The following is a 15,475-nucleotide window of genomic DNA, read 5'->3' as shown; positions in this document are numbered from 1 at the left end:
CGTGTATCAAACGAGCAATTTATAGTCAGATGTTAGTACTGATATTTAAATGGAAATTAGCAACAGGTACTCTCGCACGTATAATGCACAACGAAAGTAATCGCGTGCATGTCTATTACTCCGGTATGTGCGTACAAGGGGTCCCCAATTCATTTGTCTGCAATACTCTCTATGCACGTGTGGCACACGACATGTATAATGCATATCAAACAGGCTCGTGTAGTAGATAAGATACTGGTGGTGTGATTCACACATTGCTATGTCTGTATCGTGTGTTTTTCACGTACATGTCGATACATGTGTTGGAAAGACCATGATGTAATTTTTTTCTTGTAACAGATCTACTCATTGATGGACGCATTTATAATCAATATGGAAAGTTCGCGGAGACAATCGCCGATCTTCGAACAGTATATTCTAACTATTCTGTTTTATGTAGGCATTGTATTGTTCCAGACACCTTAGTCGAACCAGGGCCTTTGGAAAATGAAATAGATATCTTCGGAGAGAAACAAAAAGAAGTTGACCGATTCATCAAAACCATCTCCACAAACAAGTGTACCAATATTCCTCCTGATGTGACTTTTGGACTTACCAATACTGGTTGCTTAAACGGCTAATTTCTATTCAAGGTGGTGTCATGTTGTTACATTGAAGAGGGTTTTTTGTCCAAAAGTAGACTTTTGAATTCATTCACGACTGAACACATTACTTTGCATCTACAGTTTGTAAAACAAACAATCCTATAGTACAAAAAGTTGTAAGTCATGCTCTGATAAAAGTACATTTTGTGTTTTACTTTGCAATGCAATGTGTATTGTGTTATGTGTAATGTGTAATGTGCCCAAGCCGAGATACGATATAGTTTGGCCACTTATCCAAGATCAGGCCGCATGCGACGTTACTTAACAATGACACATAGAAACGACATAGTAGCATCAAAGCTAGCTCTTGACCTAAGCGGCTGAAATGTCCTTATCTATGAATGGGCATAAATGGTTTGTTTAGTGGATGATCTGTCTAAATCATTAAGACTATAAACAAAACCATCGCACAATATCTTAGACGTCACGTAAGGAAAGTGCTATTTTTTTATCCTCAATCATAAAAAAGTGATTGATGAAAGAAACAGTGTACCTTATAGTTTGAACAAACGTCCTGGAGTCCTCTTGTGTAATAGGTGAAGTTAGCATCGCTGTTAACATTTCTAAACCTATCTCGTGAAAATAATTTGCATTCAAGAAACAAATTAGTTGTCTGCTTGTAGTGTTAGCTGATTTAAACATGGACGAGTGTTGCTTGACGCCATAGGTTTATTACTTGATACCCAGTTTTTCTTCCCTCTTTACAGAAAGTTTGAATAGGCAAACACATCCAAAAATACAGACTGCTTTATGGCTTATCCATTTACCGGTCTCACAAATAACACATTACACGTAAGAGGACCACTTTTGAACAAAGAAGTGAAACAAAGCTCAAGTATAACATGGCATCTCTCGCTACTTTTAAGTCATTTAATTAAATTTCATCAAATTATAACATGGTTATACTGGAATAAGTATATAGGTAAAAATCACTTATAACCAGCCTGAACTATTTAGACGCTTATTTAAGCCGTGTTCATGAATTTTGCTGAATACATGCGAAACCTATTAATTATATTATGAGCGAAATAATAGTTGTGGTATCAATTATAAAAAAAAATACAATATGAAATGGCTGTATGATGCGGTGAAATGTCTCTTAAGTATAATTACATCTTAAAAGGGAGATTCTGATGATCATTTAACTCTTCAGTATAATTTCATACCAGACATATGAATAGTTAATGTGAAACCGAAACATTATTTTGAATGCATCAGAATGCAGTGCCGGAGGGAAACTGCAAATAGACGACAAGAAGAAATGTTAATGACATCCATACCGCGGAGAGGAATGTGATAAAATGCTTACTGAGTGAGCACATGTAGTTTTATTATCAACATGCACAGACAATATTAATGGTGCATCACTTTGAAGTCTTAAAACGATCCAAATTTTAAAACACACGTGATGTGATACAGACTATCGTAAAACATCTTGAAAACTCTAATACTCATGTAAACACTGATTTGTTAAATATGAAAGCCCATTTCAAAGAAATTTTGATTCAGAAGATGTTTTAATGGGTGAACAACCTAAGTGTTACACGATTCCAATTTGTTGGTATATATGTCTTCTAAACCCATTCATTTATTCACTAATGGTTACCTGGCTTGGTGTTTTATATTTATTTCCTATTAACGGCCAGGGTCATTTTAGAACGGTCTCCCGTGTCTTGTGTGTGTGAAGTGTGAGGTGCGTGTTCTGGGAATCTGGATATATTTGTGCTGTTTTCTTGAATAGTGGACATTTCGCCCTTCTCATAGTGCAGTATCACTGAAACTGGTGTACGGCACTGTAGAAACCAATCAGCAAAATCCATTCGGTCACATTATACTGACAGCAGTCGAACCAGTCGTCCCACTCTGTCTATGTCTTTGCTGAGCGCTAAGCAGGGGCAGAAACTACCACTTTTATAGACTTTGGTGTGTCTAGGCCAGGGGATAGAACCCAAAATCTTTCTCGGCGGGCGAGACGTTAACCGAAAGTCAAAAGGTTAGAAAAAAGAGAAGTAAGTTAGAAAACAAGGAAAGATGTAAAATAGCGTACAATAATAAACAGAACAGCTGAAGTCGAAATTCAAACCGAATGCAAAAACAAAAGCAATGATTTAAGCTACGTGTTTCATTTAAACAAGCGATATATATGTATAATGTGATTATGCTCCTATTTCAAATAAACTGTTTTATTTAAACGTATTATAACTGTCATGTACAATGGTAAGGGGCATGATTACTTGTTATACAAAGCACGGCTAACTGTTCACCATAGTTTGAAGATTTCCATCAAATTCGAAATATATATAGCATATTGCATATACCAGCCCCATGTACATATTGATAAGGCGATAGGAATATCCAAAGTAGTTTTAGTTCCACTCTGCTGCAACAGTTATACATCTATGGTAACCAAAACACATTATACCACACATTCAGAAACGTGTAATTTGACAATAATTTGCAAAATCACATCAACAAAATATTTCTCAAGAAATCACAATTAGTATACATTAAGTAATATTATTGTGATCAAACCGAACTACTTAACGTGTGAAGTTTAGTGATTTTCGTTGATGTTGTTTGAAGTTGATAAGACTTTTAAGCTAAGTATTCCGACCCATGTTTAATTTCATGCTACTTGACTTTATCTTGTGTGAACAAGCATGAATCCTTCACATTAAAGTATATAGGAATGTTGGTCCATTTATCGGCACCAGGCATCATTCGAAGAATATATATCACAATATAGATCACAGGCAGCGACAGTTACATATAATGGAATTATATTCACCTAGATATCTGCAATCTTGTTTTGCATTGTTTTACATTAAAAACCTTTTTGTTTTGTACTTTTATTACTGTACCATTATTGGTTTATGTCACTTCTAGTTAACATTTTATTCTAAAAGAATCACGTAACAAACAACACATTCAACATTCGCAAATATGTCTTAATCTAGTATCTGGTGGATTAGCAAGTCACGCATTGGCTATAAACCGTCCTCTATAGACATTTCAAAATCCATGAACAATTATCAATCTTTAAACATACGAAGGATCTCACGACTTCCTGCATATAGCTATCTACCCTGATCAGAAGCTGGAAATTGGCCAGGTTTATGATGTACGAGCTATCATCTTTAGGTATTACCTAATCCTCTACATGAACATATATTAAGATATCGGCAGAAAGGATCAGTAGTTGGCTCTGCCATAAGACATTTTTAGAATTCACTGAACAATTTTTGTTGTTTTCGAAAAGGTTTTACGATGTTATCTCATTTCAAGTTGTTGTTTCAAAACATGTTTTAATTCCAGATAGTGGTATCTTAATGTGACCTGTTAGAGAAGTCTTAAGTGCGCAATGTTTAGAAACGTGCGGATTATGTCCTCATACGAGTACGTACCATTTACAATGATAAATGTCCTCATACGAGTACGTACCATTTACAATGATAAATGTCCTCATACGAGTACGTACCATTTACAATGATAAATGTCCTCATACGAGTACGTACCATTTACAATGATAAATGTCCTCATACGAGTACGTACCATTTACAATGATAAATGTCCTCATACGAGTACGTACCATTTACAATGATAAATGTCCTCATACGAGTACGTACCATTTACAATGATAAATGTCCTCATACGAGTACGTACCATTTACAATGATAAATGTCCTCATACGAGTACGTACCATTTACAATGATAAATGTCCTCATACGAGTACGTACCATTTACAATGATAAATGTCCTCATACGAGTACGTACCATTTACAATGATAAATGTCCTCATACGAGTACGTACCATTTACAATGATAAATGTCCTCATACGAGTACGTACCATTTACAATGATAAATGTCCCATACAGTACGTACCATTTACAATGATAAATGTCCTCATACGATAATGTATACGAGTACGTACCATTTACAATGATAAATGTCCTCATACGAGTACGTACCATTTACAATGATAAATGTCCTCATACGAGTACGTACCATTTACAATGATAAATGTCCTCATACGAGTACGTACCATTTACAATGATAAAAGTCCTCATACGAGTACGTACCATTTACAATGATAAATGTCCTCATACGAGTACGTACCATTTACAATGATAAATGTCCTCATACGAGTACGTAAATTTACAATGATAAATGTCCTCATACGAGTACGTACCATTAATGAATCTCATACGAGTACGACCATTTACAATGATAAATGTCCTCATACGAGTACGTACCATTTACAATGATAAATGTCCTCATACGAGTACGTACCATTTACAATGATAAATGTCCTCATACGAGTACGTACCATTTACAATGATAAATGTCCTCATACGAGTACGTACCATTTACAATGATAAATGTCCTCATACGAGTACGTACCATTTACAATGATAAATGTCCTCATACGAGTACGTACCATTTACAATGATAAATGGATAAAACTTCACAATCGATTAACGGTGGCCAGCAGGACAGTATTTAGCTATAGGATAGGTTTTTTTTTAACTTATTAATTCTTACAAACATGTCTCAGTTTGATTTTAATATAAGTTTCATTAAACCTTACCGGTCTCTCTAATGTTGCCAACAACAATGATTACTGACAAATGTTCTGAGAAGTTTTAACAACTTAAAATGTAGTTATGTCTTAATTGACAGTCAAGACTCTGTATGTCATAATGATCACTATGAAGTATGGAAATACATTCCGTGACACATATTTGATATTGAAATCAAAATTATAAAATGCGTTGTTCTTATATAATAAAACATTTAAAATAGTTCATACCACTTTTAAGCTTGTTTTTACCTTTTCACTAAGTTTTGGGCGTCGCACGAAGAACAACATATGTTGACTATCCATATAGAACGACTTAAATATTTAAGTTTAGATTAGATATGGTTAAACATTTGTAGCCCCCAGAGACTTAACATAAATATTAAGGGTGTGAGCTACAATTATAGGTAATAAATTAAGACAACGGTCCTTCAACTGAAACTCGCGTCCTGTCCTCAAAAACACCTTTTAACAAGTATTGGTAACCACATGACGTCCAAAGCAAAGGTGCAAAGGTTCGATCGAGGTCTCATTTCTTTGACAATCTACAAAACCAAGTTATTTTATACTGCTTTTGTATACATGACAATAACCCTAAATTTGAGATATGACATGGACATCGTATGCCTGAAACAGGTAAATACAGAACTTATAGCATCATCTACAAAGGAACAACTTTATTATTTGTTTTCTATTCAAAATACAGTATAATATCGAGACGCAGAAGTAGTAGGATTGAACTGAAAATGAGGGAAGTATTCCTTCTTTCCTATAATAGTTCCGGGCTATAAAGTACACTACTATAATGATAGTCTGTTACCACTTTCTGTACCAACATTTTGATTAAACACATGAAATTTGATAATCTCTCGCGCACCTCACGTTTTCCCACATTTTACAGTTGAAATGATGGATAATGATAGATCGGGGAACAAAAGAAAGGAGACATTGACTTTGATGAATATACATGGTTTCTTCGTTATACCCGATAACACAGTCTGACTGATAGTAACAGCAAACCCACAAGGCCGTCCTTAGCGGGGAACGCTCTGTACACTGCATGTTTTAATTAGGAATATGCACGTACCTAAGATAAAGCATGAATATGCCTGAAACATGTTTGTATAGTTTTGTTTTAAAAATCAAGATGAGTGTTATATTGGAAGTACTTTACTGTCACCGTTATCATTCAGTCTGAAATAATCATTCAATTGCAATGTTCATTTTACTCATAATTGAAATTTAAAAAATATGAAGACTTGATATTAAATGGTTTTCATTATACGATAAGCGGTAAGCCAAAATATCGCTGCAAAAGAAGAAATCTTCGAGTGCAGTTTGTGTTTATGGGTTGCAAACGTAATTACATAACTAGATCTAGTGAATAGCTCGACTTTAATGTTTTTAAACTATTTTTTAAAGTTACAAATATAAGCTTTATAAATCAAATTCAACAATTTTTAGCCTGCGCTCGATTGCATTTTTATGAACTCATTGCCGCCGCCATACTGCGATGCTACCCATTCCTGTTAAAAGAAGTAAGAGATAAATGATGAGAACAGCGCCAGGTTTATAAGCATCCACGTAGCAGCGATTCATGTGCTTTTCTCAATTACCTGTTGGTCGATAGAATCTAACTACAAAGGTTATGAATATAAAAATCAAAGACAGCCAGTCAACACATGATCGAGGTAATAAAAACGTTCACAACTGCGTAGCGAACATCCCACAACATAGTTCATACCAATTGCTAGAATGTGTACCATCCTATTTACAGTATCATTCTAAGTTCAGAAACCTGACAATTTACAAATCGTCGATTGATGAACTTCGGATATAAATATGAATGGTTTTGCAAAAACATGGCTATAATTAACCTATATGTATTTATATGTATTTCATTAATCTAAACAAACCCATTAATGTCAACATCAGTAAGCTAAAATGACAAGAAGAAAATACATACCTATTAAATTGATTAAGCTTAATGTTGTATAGTCTGTGACTTGTATTTTTGGCATAGAAAAAGTATTTAAAGTGTTCTACATATTTTTGTCCGCCTCTCTAAGTTTTAAACTTTCGATATTTACCGATTTTTGTAAAGTTCGTATTCGCAAAGTTATTAAACAATTAAATTAAAATATTGATTTTTAACGTGTACAACTTTAAAAATAGCTCGGAAGTATCCGAGTTGGTCCGATCTATTCCGATCTGTTCGGGTCGGTCACGTGAAGCAACTCGGTTTTCCGATATTACCCGAAAGTTTGAAACATGGCGTTGGCTGTGGCGGTTCTTTCAAAACGTGTGATATTTCATTCGTCATTTACCGCTATGTCAATTGCATTATTGGTGCTTTAATGGATCTGAACCATCATATATTACCATCCATGCATATTCAAACATTGTATGTTTTACGACAGTTTGTGATGGTGAAAATTACAGGAAATACAACTTTAATGATAATAATTAGCTTTAAATAATCATGTCTGTACAGCAGTTTCTAGATGAACTCACCAAATATCTATCCTTAACACGCTGAAACCATTCATAAAAAATGGTGTACTTTCCACCAGGGATTAATTAATTGAAGCACTCACCTGACATTAGACCCGAAACGTGGAAGCCACGTGCACAGATAACGATGACGTAGGAACTTTTTGTGTGACATTCTCGGTACATGCTGAGGTCGTATACATGGCATCTACCATTGCATTATCAATACGCTTGATTGCACTTCACGGATACGAGATAGTGTTGGTATGTATGACCGAGGATAAATATATCACGATATTTTTTAAAGGAATGAACGTGCTTTGATTATGATGATATGATACGAGTCCATCGGAATCCCAAGGTCAACAGGAAAGGTAAAATATGATGCCAACAGAACAACAGATAAAGACTTAAATAGTAACTAGCAGTAAATGATTTAAGACATTTCCATCTGCTAGGTTACTTTAATACTGTTTACAATGCAGATTGTCGATATTTTTATAACACTGTTTATCAGTGTTATACAAATAGTTTCGTGATTCAACAAATGCAGCTTTAGGGTTGGAGGTTCTTAATATTTTAACATGAAAAATGTCCCAAAAATCAAATGCTCGTAGAGTTTAGAATATAAAGAAACTGGCACGTGTGACCACTTTCTATTTTGCAATATCGTAAGTTGTTTGTTTGTTTGATAAATTAACGTCCTATTAACAGCTATGGTCATGTATGGACGGCCTCCCATGAATGTGGTGTGCTGCGTGTATGTTGTTCGAGGTGCGTGTATTGGGAGACTGTGGTATATTGATGTTGTGTGTTCTTGTATAGTGGAACTGTTGCCCTTTTTATAGAGCTATATCACTGAAGCATGCCGCCGAAGACACCAAGCAACACACCCCACCCGGTCACATTATACTGACAACGGGCGAACCAGTCGTCCCACTCCCTGTATGCTGAGCGCTAAGCAGGAGCAGAAACTACCACTTTTATAGATTTTGGTATGTCTCGACCAGGGGACAGAACCCGGAGCCTTCCTCGCAGGGGGCGAACGCTCAACTCAAGGCCAAACGTGAGGCGGTGCCAAGGGAGGCATTAGGAAAGATAAAGTCAGTTAGGAAGAAGAGAAAAGATAAGATCCTAAATTAAGTCGCCTTTTACGATCATGCAATAGGAGCAGCAGGCACAATTCTAACGCCCTACCTGCAGGGCCCGCAATATCGAAATAGCAATTCCTAAGCAATATCGTAAATAGGAATTGCTGATTTGTCCAAAAAGTCAACGTTGTATTTCATGTATTTAGTTTTGTTAAAACATTGTATAAGAACACCAGAAAACTCTGATAGTCAATTATCAATCGCACCGTCCTTGAGGCAATCAACACGGTTACGCTTACTACTAATGGGTATGACGAAAATAAATCGAAAGCATTCCCAAACTAGAGGTACAAAACAAATGACAAGATATATATATTATTCTGCAGAACAGAAAATAAGTTTTAAACTGCGCAGTAATACGGAATGAGGGTAGCGTACATAATTAAATGCGGCGCAGTGATCTCTGATAATGTCTGATGTGATTAGAGCAATTAATTCCTGATTAAACAGGCGTCTACGCATTTCATCAAACGGTAATTTGCACTCTAAAATAAACACGGATTTAATTTCGCGTGCTGGATGGTGAATAGGTGAGTATATGGGTTTAAACGAATTCCGTATTTACCCAACATTTAATTGCTTAATCACCCATAATAAAGAAACGTAGCATCAACGCTACTATAAAATGAACCAAGGGGTGTTGTAACATATAGCGATATTAACGACTCAGCAAGCTGGAGGCCTCTGGAGATGCACACTCTACATTCAATGGTTCTAATTACAAACACCGTTCCAAGAGCCGTAATTTTGTATTCAGAATGTTTCGCTTTGTAAATGCTGATTTCAATAGAGCTTGCCAGAAGATGTATATTATTAATCATGTAGAACACGGTGAAGAAATAATTATCAATAATTATCCACCAGGTAGGTTTACATTGCTTTCTGTTATAAAACATTGACCAAACAGTTTCGTGGATGCTTCGATGCATTTTGTGGCTAGTCATAAATACTAAGACGACACCTATTTAAAAATGTTGGGTTTTTTCTTCTCTCGATAAAATACACAATTTATCTCCATATTCTACTCAGCAAACCACATTACATGTTTCATCTTTACTTTCACACCTATTATGACGATAACCTTTTACCAGATAAAAGACCCTATATGAAAAAAAATCGTTCCCCTTTCTGTCTAGTACTCAGTCCTGTTCGATGATTCAATTAATAACATACATATACTAAGACGGTTATTGTAGTATTTTTGCTGAATCTTTGTATCCGTTTGTGATGACTGATTATCTTACCATGGATGCGACCATTTTTTATAATAAAAACAAAACTATTTCCAGTTACTTAAGCTTATGTGATAGCATTATCTTAATACAGCTTTTTCACTTTGCAACACATCACAAAATAACATAACCGAAATATAGAATGCCTTTCGTTATCTCTACCTATATATTAATGTTACAAATATTCTCGTAAAAGTACGCTCTGACATAGAATGTTTACCATCAGATCCACATGAAATATCCTCAATGAGTTGTACCGCCTTTCATTTCGATAGTAAAACGTATGGATAAAAGCGAAAAGTATACCAATATCAAAGGCATCTGTCAGTATATTGGTTATACCTTCTCATGTGTAATTAGTATAACAGTAATTGGTATTTTTGTAATTACCATTATAGTATTACCACGTCAACAGTGAAATTTTTCTTTATCATACGTTTTTATTCATCGTATTCTTTTATTTCCCATATGCAGAAATGGTATTATGGTGCAAAGCACTATCCATTTTAATTACTTTATCAAGTGGAGATTTATCGGATTCATGTACCAAGACATATAAGATAAAAGAGAGCACCGGTATATTGTTTTCCTCACTCAAGGTTGTTAATAATAATTGTCTTTATATAACATCAGTGAACTATTTAGATACAGACTAATTTGCAATTCTAATCCCACTATTAAATGGTTAAGAAAGCAGAACACAAAATTGGCATGTTTTTTGTGATTACATATTTGAGTTGCATACCATCACGATTTCGCGTCGTATGACCAAATGACTACCCAAAATTCGGTGTACCTTTGCTCAGATAATTGGCTCGGAGGTCCCAATTTCTTTAGAGTAATTTGTAAAACAGAACTCGTAGTCGTAACAGGGCATGGCTTACTGCTAGTTCGTGTTGCATCTATTACATTGAACTTATGTATAATGATACTGTAGACAGAGCGTTGATATTTATAGTCTCACAATGAAAAGTCTCGCCCAGTGTAGGTTGAATATAGCCTAAATTAGTACATTCCTGTGGTGAATGTTTGGCCAACAGGTCTAGTTTATTTTCCGGTGTAAGTTTTATAGTGTTTCGTCTAGTACATCATATTGTCTATGATTTGTTTCAGGTACTGGATAGTTATACATTGGAATGTTTTATTTGTGTAAACAGCATATAGGTCTGAGCTATATTTGTACTATCAAATTGGTGCGGCGGCATCAAAAGGATGTTAAAATATATATAGAACATAAGACTGGATTTGTCGATCAGGGTTTGAAAAGTGTGTTAAACGAACATATGTGTAAAAAAGTGTTTAAATTGTCCTTAATATGTTGTTGTCACCTATATAATATGTGCATTTAACCTTAACATCTATAAAGTCAAAAGATATACATCTGTTATTTATATAGACTTGTTGTCTACATGCATTGTTGTCTGGTGGTGAATGTATGATGATAAAGCCAGTCTTCAAAGTGTTATTTGTAAAGGTCACCAGCGGGCCAATTTGTCATTAACACACAGCCTTCAAAACCATGACACATTGAATGTAGTTTTTCTGCACTTTATATTTAAGTATATGTAAGAGAGACGACTAGTGAAACAGAAAGCATGGTATATCCATTATTTCTAAGTACACATCATATGTAATTTCATAGCGTAAAGTTTGATTGATCATAAGTTGAGTTTGTTACACGCCTCTCAAACTTCACTATACCTTTGTGATTGATATAGTTTATTATGCATTATGTTATGTTCAAAGTGATAAAGGCTGGTATGTTTTATAAAGAGGTGAAAGGTTTAAATCATCCAAAAGTCGCAGAACAGAAGAACGCAAAACCTACATGTCTTTACACACAGCTGACCTCGTGACATAGAACTGGTTGGAGGCTGATGGTCGTATTCCTTGGTACGTTATCGACCATACGACCACGATCCATTGGTAAAGGTAAAGCAAACTGTATTATACACGCATTATTAATTGACATCCTCACGATTTAAATGCAATGGTGTTAATGATATGTTCATGCGTCACATTACAATTATGAAAACACAACCTTAACAAGTATTTCTTCTGTTTTGACATTGGTAATTTTCTAAGCATTTGTGTGATAAACGTAGCTAGCATTGCACTATCTAGACAATGCATTACGAACTTTGTAAGGCGTTTGATATAGTTTCCCCACTTATGTCACTACAATGCTGACTTCAGCCTCGATACTCCAGGGTTTCCGATCACTTACGATCTCTACACCCCTGGACTATCTCATAGTGAAATTGGTGGCTGCTCAGCGGAAACATTTGACCAATCACAGTGTACCGTTATGCGGCTCTTTTGATGTACATCAAATGACTAAATTACCTGTTTTACTCTGTTGCCTCCAGTTTTACTATGAGATAGCACAGGGGTGTAGATATCGTAAGTGATCGGAACCCCTGGAATATCCAGGATGTGCTGACTTGTACTTATTGTTAAATGATATATGCTGGTTTGTCGTTAAATGTGACCGGGTCGCTGTGTTGCTCTGACTTGAAGTGTGGACAGTCTAAAAGTTCATCATGCTGGTGCACTTTAAAGCCGCTGCTAGTTATCATTGGGTATGTTTAAATATTTGTGATGGGGTTCAATTGTCACGCCACTTACACAGACATGGTAACTTTATCAAACAGATACACAACTGCAAAATAAATTGACAAAACTCTTCAAAAGGCAGTGTAATGCATTAACAATGGATAATTTGGTCCCTATTGTAGACATTTTATGAGCGATACACGGGGAGTGTTTGTATTGATATCAAGACTTTGTAAAAACCTTTTAAATCATGACACATAACTATAAACTGTGCCTTATAAAATACGAACAACTTTTTTGATGACATTTTATCGAATTGTCAGGATTTGTGTTGAAACACCAAACGCAAAAGCAAATTAGGAAGGGGATAACAACTATAGTTTGAACAGACTGCATAGCTGGGGTCCACCTGAAACAGACGCCTTGAGAAGAAACGCTATAATTGGAGAGATGCTGTTTTTAACAATCGGAATATGGCTGGTGATTTTTATTATCCAACTAGAATACGTCAATTCGATTCCAAATGACACCGAACACCAATTACTTGATGTTCTGTTCCAAAACCACAACCGACATGCACGACCGGTGTACAACCAGGAACAGAACATAGTCATTCATATCTCTACAATACTAAATGCTATAGTGGAAGTAAACGAAAGAGAACAGTCTTTTAAAATTCGCGCGTGGTTTAACATTTCATGGCACAATGAGTTCTTAGTATGGAATACGTCGAAGTTTTCCCATATATCTAGTGTGAGGGTCGAACCAGCTATGGTGTGGATGCCCGATCTTGTCATTTATAACTCTATCTCGATAGAAAATCAGATTATGACAGACAAAACACGACTCGTTCTTTATAGTGACGGAATGGTGGCATGGGCGCCTGGGGGAATTTACACAGTTTCCTGTGCTATTCGTGTACATCGTTTCCCATTTGATCACCAACATTGCAGCTTACTAGTGTCCAGGTGGTATAGACATTCCGTTAAACAAATCAACAAAGTGACGAAAGATGTGGTAGATATCCTCCCAATGAATTACCAAATAAATACAGAATGGATGATCAAGAAGACAAGGTCTTACTGTCACCAAGAATTAAATCGTTCCGATAATTCAGCTGATTGTAGGTTCTCATTTATGCTACAGCGTCGTTCACAATATTACGTCATACATTTGATTATACCTGCATTTGTCTTATCCTATTTGATATGTTTTTCGTTCCTAATTCCACATACTTCTGGTGAAAAGCTATCATTCGTTGTTACATTGTTTTTGGCGTTCTCATTGGTGATTGATCAGTTGGATCATCAGCTTCCAGTCACGTCTCTGGAATTTTGCTATTTGTCAATGCTAACAAAATGCCAGTATTTCATGGGAGCCTTTCAAACGTGTGTCACTGTTCTGATCTCCCATATTGCTGCGAACAAAACAAATAAAAAAGATGGAGTGGTTTACAAGTTTTTGAAACTAATGATTCGGGCTAATGGGAGGTCACAAAATCCGATAATGTCCAAGCCTGATTTGACACAGACAGGTGGCTCAGGAATACACACGGAAAATGAACTAACGTTAGACAAAACAGAAGATCAGGCAATATCAGTGAAAGACGTAGGTAAGAAAAATGATAATAATTCTCCAGAGAATAACGTTAGTTGGGAACATATAGCATTGGCCCTAAATCGCAATTGCTTCTACATGTCTCTGCTTTCTAATACTCTCGCATTTGTGGTCGTGTTTCTGTTGATTTACGTCTCATGAATGATGGGTTGAACATTGTGCAAGGAAAGAAGTCGTTATAAATTAGTGATTTGTTGATGCCTTTACAGGGATGTGTATAATGTACAGTAGTTATACAAAGAGTCTACGAGAATAGGTGACCGAATGGAAAACACATGATATTGTGTACTGTAAAGCAATAACCAAAATGACGCTCTATTACATGTAACAAGTAGTATTGTGAAAAATAAAACATACACATTCTGGGCGATGTGTTCTCAGTTTATTCATATTCATTTTTCATAGACATAATTTATAATGATCAGTGTGTTCTAATATATTGATTTAATTTTAAAACGCATCACAAAGAAGAAGAGAAAGTTTAATTAAATTAACGTCCTATTAACAGCCAGGATTATGTAAGGACGGCCTCCCTTGTATTCAGGGTATGGCCTGTATGAAGTGTATGGTGCGTGTTTTGGAGGCTGCGGTATATTAATGTTGTGACTTCTTGTATAGTGGAACTCTAGCTTTTTAGCCCACCATCATCAGATGGTGGGCTATTCAAATCGCCTTTCGTCCGTGGTCCGTCGTCCGTCCGTCCGTCCTTCCGTCTGTCCTTCCGTCCGTCCGTCCGTTAACAATTCTTGTTACCGCTATTTCTCAGAAAGTACTGAAGGGATCTTTCTCAAATTTCATATGTCGGTTCCCTTAGGACCCTCGTTGTGCATATTGCATTTTGGGACCGATCGTCAACAAGATGGCCGACAGGCGGCCATCTTTGATTTTGATAGTTAAAGTTTGTTACCGCTATTTCTCAAAAAGTGCTGAAGGGATCTTTCTCAAATTTCATATGTAGGTTCCCCTAGGACCCTAGTAGTGCATATTACATTTTGGGACCGATCGATGAACAAGATGGCGGAGAGGCGGCCATCTTGGATTTTGATAGTTAAAGTTTGTTACCGCTATTTTTCAAAAAGTATTGAAGGGATCTTTCTCAAATTTCATATATTGGTTCCCCTAGGGCCCTAGTTGTGCATGTTGCATTTTGGGACCGATCGGTGAACAAGATGGCCGATAGGCGGTCATCTTGGATTTTGATA

This window comes from Argopecten irradians, chromosome 2 (genome assembly GCF_041381155.1).
Source record: "Argopecten irradians isolate NY chromosome 2, Ai_NY, whole genome shotgun sequence".
Lineage (NCBI taxonomy): Eukaryota > Metazoa > Mollusca > Bivalvia > Pectinida > Pectinidae > Argopecten > Argopecten irradians.
The sequence above is the reverse complement of the archived record's forward strand: the minus strand, read 5'-3'. Positions refer to the sequence as shown.